Source organism: Silene latifolia, chromosome Y, assembly GCF_048544455.1.
Source record: "Silene latifolia isolate original U9 population chromosome Y, ASM4854445v1, whole genome shotgun sequence".
In the NCBI taxonomy this organism is placed as follows: Eukaryota; Viridiplantae; Streptophyta; class Magnoliopsida; order Caryophyllales; family Caryophyllaceae; genus Silene; species Silene latifolia.
The window spans coordinates 374,116,748-374,121,192 of NC_133538.1; positions in this window are offsets into that span (position 1 = coordinate 374,116,748).

The following is a 4,445-nucleotide window of genomic DNA, read 5'->3' on the forward strand; positions in this document are numbered from 1 at the left end:
TATCCTCTCTAAAGAGGAGAGTGACAGCTTATCCGTCGAGGCATGGGGACGACTTAGACTCGGTTGATGCAGCTTCGGTGTTATTGGGGATGAAGCAGCAGTCCTAGAAGACTTCTACACCCGGGTGTTTGACCTTGGCCACAGAGTCATAGATCAGCTCAGGGAACCCATGGTAGAGTTCGGACTCTCCTTCAAGGACAAATTATCCATTGAGGGTCAAATGATAGGGATGGAGGATAACTCCGTGCTTCTTGCGCTTCCGAATCAGGAGGTTCATCTCCTAGATATCTTCATTGGTAGGTTCATAGCCCAGTCCGAAGGGGATGTTGGGGACCTTAGCCTGTTTCAAGGGAGGTAAGGTGCTCTTCAGCGGATTGAGGGGTAAGCCCGGGAAGTAACCCTGGCGCATCAGGATGCGGTTGACTGTGAGGTTGGCGAAGGGGTCACAACCAGAGGGTGTTAATTCATCAGCTAGGGCATTCAAAGCTTGAAATCCCCACATCTCACTGTCATCCTCCTCAATGGCTTGGGAGGCCATTCCCTTTTTCATGACGGCTTTCATCAGGGAAGCAAGAATCGTGATCGTTTTCCCGTTGAAGGGGACCCTGATTTTCTGATGGAGGGTAGAAGTAACTGCCTTGACGGCGTGAATCCAGGGACATCCCAGAAGCATGTTGAAGGAGGCGTCGATGTCGACTACATGAAAACTGGTTTGCCTTTCCAGTGGTCCGGTTGTGACGGTTAGAGTGATAAGCCATGTGACCTTATGAAGAGTGCCGTCATAAGCGCATACTCCTTGATTGGTTGGGACCAAATCAGCTTCTTTGATACCTAGTTTGTGAGCCGTTTTGAGGGGAAAGAGATTCACCGCGGATCCGTCATCCACAAGGACCATAGGCACATTCTTTTTGAGGCACTGTACGGCGATGTATAGGGCCTAGTTGTGGTTGTCTCCGAAGGGAGGAATATCTTGGTCAAAGAAGATCACCGGGTTGCTCAATTCAGGGACATCCCTTGTCATGTGTGCTACCACTTCTTCCGGGGAGGAGGTAGAGGGCACAATCGGTTTTCCCAAGGCTTGTAGTAGAGCCTGTCGATGCTCGAAGGACGTGGAAATCAGTTGCCAAATTGAAATTTTGGCTTTTACTTTCTGCAGTTGTTTGAGGATCGAATTCTCGGGAGCCTTGGGTTGAGTGTCCATGTCCGGGACAACTTGGTCATTCGTTGTTGGAGCGACCGTTGAATTGTTCGGGTTTTGGTAGGGGCGTCCGGACCGGGTTAGATGACCGATCTCTTTCGCCTGCTTCACTTTCCCTGGGACAATATAGACATCTTCGACATCATCTCTGCAGATACCATTGATTTCGGGATCCTGAGGGTACCTTTGAGGGGTATTCCTCGGTGGGTATTTTTTATGAGGGACATTTTTGTGAGGGTAGTTTTTGTGAGGCTGGTTATTGTGGGGGTGATTAATGTGAGGTGCATGCCAGAATGGTCGCGGGAACAATCCATCCTGGTGTAGGTAGTTTTGGGTGCTTGGGGGACCCTCCCTCGGACGTGGTGTTGGAGGATTGAAAATCAATCGGCGGTAAGCATCGTCAAGTCGAGTAATCCTTTCGGAGAGACTTGCTATAGCTTCCTCGACTTATTGGAACATGGCCAGCATAGTCGTGGCACTGAACACAAATACCCCGTCCGAGGCATCCTTCTCCAGAGCATTCACCTCGTCATCAATTGGCAGGATGAGGTCTGAGTAGTCCAAGGTTGGTTCATCATCGGATATAGCATGGACTCCCAAAGGGTTCGGTTTGTTGTTCGGTTTAGTTGGTGGAGGCAAAGACAGTTCCCCTTTCTCGATCATATCTTGGATGATGTGTTTGAGCTTGAAGCAGGTTTTCGTGTCATGCCCTTTCCCATGGTGGTACTAATAGTAGGCATTAGGGTTCCAGAAGCGGGATTTCTTAGCAACAAACGGATCCGGGGTGGGTCCGATCGGTTGTAATTTCCCTTGGTCCATAAGCCTTTTTAGGGCGCTTGCATAAGTTGACCCTATATTGGTGAACACTCTCTGGGGGCGCTCAGCTCTCTTGGCGGATGGTTCAAAGAGGTTGACCTCGTCAATCTTGTTCGTCTGACCATAAGGGCGAGATCCGATTGATGTGGATCCCTAGTAACCCCTATCGGTGGTTTTGGCTAGAACACCCTTTCGGAGGTCGTCTTCAATGCGTGTCCCAAGGATTTGCAGATCCTGGAAGGTCTTAATGTTTTGGTACCTCAGTAAGTTGGAATATACCGGGCGGAGATTGTTGACAAACGTTTCCACCAAAGTTGAGTCACTCGGCTTGCTGACCAACTGAGTGCTTACTCTTCTCCAATGGGTTAAGAATTCGGTGAATCCCTCCTTGTCATTCTGGGTTAGGACTTCAAGAGTACGAGTATTGGCATGGATTTTGACTTTGTCGGCATATTGCTTAGCAAATTCAACTGCGACCTCATCCCAGGTAGTGAGGTTCTTCAGGTCAAGGGAGTAGTACCATTGGCGAGGGATTGGTTCCAAGGATGATGGAAAGATCTGGGTGAAAAGTTCATGTTTAACCCCTTTAATGGCCATGTAGGTTTGAAGGCTCGAATATGATTGAGTGGGTCCTCCACTCCCTTGAATTTGGGCACATTGGTCAAGGTAAAGTTGTCAGGTAGTTGATCCTCAACAGGTTCAAATCTTGGATTGTTCTCAAGATGGATATTGTTACCCCGGGCTAGGAGTTGTTCTTCCAAGAGCTTGAGCCTTTTCTCAGTTTCAGTCAAAGGCGGAGTGTTGTGCTCCCCAGTTTCCTTGTTTTGCTTTGCAGGGTGTCGATAGGGGTCTCGACACGTTCCAGAGTGAACTTAAGAGCAGTGAGTAGGCTGGCTAGCTGAGCAGTTGTGACATCACTCTTGTTATCATTGTTGTTGTTAGATGAAGTTGAAGATGAGGCCATGGTTCTGTGGCAGAGAAAACGGCTCACATTACAACTAAAACTGACACGGTTCAACGACTGAACGCAGACAACATAAAGGACGGGACAAAGATCAGACGTAACCAGACGAGGGTGACCGTGTAGGGTACCTCGGTGCTGACTCGATTTATAACGTGACAATGTTGACCGAACTTTTGACACGTGTCCAACGTAGCGGCGTGACGTCGTTGGACGAATCTCGTGATAAGACGACTCATAAGTAAAGACCCATAAATACGTTTGCTTCGACTCGATATACACGAGGCGGAATTGGAATGATGGACTGAAGTTTTCGAAAATAGAAATTTTCAAAAAGATTCGTTGATCGCTTTATGGACGGCTTCCGAAGATAGGGATCTCCGCAAGTCAGCCAGTTGAAAGGGTTGTCTCAAGTTTGTTAGCAAAAGACGGTTTGAGTTTGAGTCGGCTCGGAAAACAATGTATTGTTTCCCAAGACGGTTTTCGAAATTCAAAATGTATGTTTTGAAAATCAGGTTTGAAAAGGTCTCGGGGATGGTGTATCGTCCTCGGGATCTCGAAAGTGTCTCGAGAAAAGGGTGTGTGCTTTTCTCGGGTTTTGAAAGAGCCATTGTCGGCGCGAAATGGGTTAAAATCCGTGTCTAGACGCGGCGATTATAATGGTGTAAAAAGGTGATTTGAAATGTTTGTAGAAAACCGAGTTTGAAAATTGTCATTACGACGGCCTAGGAAGGCGTGTCGAAATGATTATAAAAACCAGGTTTGAAAATCATCATTACGACGGCCTAGAAAGGCGTGTTGAAATGGTTATAAAAACTGGGTTTGAAAATTGTCATTATGACGGCCTAGAAAGACGTGTTGGGGAAAAAAAGAGACCAAACACGGATTGGACTTGAGGCTGGGCTGGGTGCAATAGGCGCGAGCCTACGTGCTACGTAAGTAGCCCCTGCCTCAACCAAAAGCCCGGTTTTGGCTCAATCTTCCCATGTTTTGGACCATGTTATGCATGATTTAGCATGTTATAGTCATGAAACAAATGAAAACATGATAAAAGAATATTTTTACACCCTCATACTTACATGCTAGGCTTATGGCGAGAAATCGACGTAAGTGTGTCAACTCGTTTGGTCGAAAAACTCGGTTTAAAACCGTTTTAGTCAGTAAAAAGAGTGTTTTGTTAAGTTTAGTGATGGTGTAGTGGTCGAGATGGTCGGTCAAGTGATTTAATGTACGATGACGGTACCAAACAATGTGTTAGGCTTGTGTTTACGATCGGTAGGTTGTAAACACGTGTCGGATTGTGACTTAGGAAGTCGAGTCGAGAATTTTAAGGAAGAAAAGAGGGGGCGAACACTCGCGTAACCTTCAAATGGTTGCATTTGAGGGGTATTTATAGGAAAATGAGTGGTTGTGTGAGTTTTGATCGACGTGGCCACCTGGGCTGCTCAAAGAGGCGCGAGCCACGTTGAG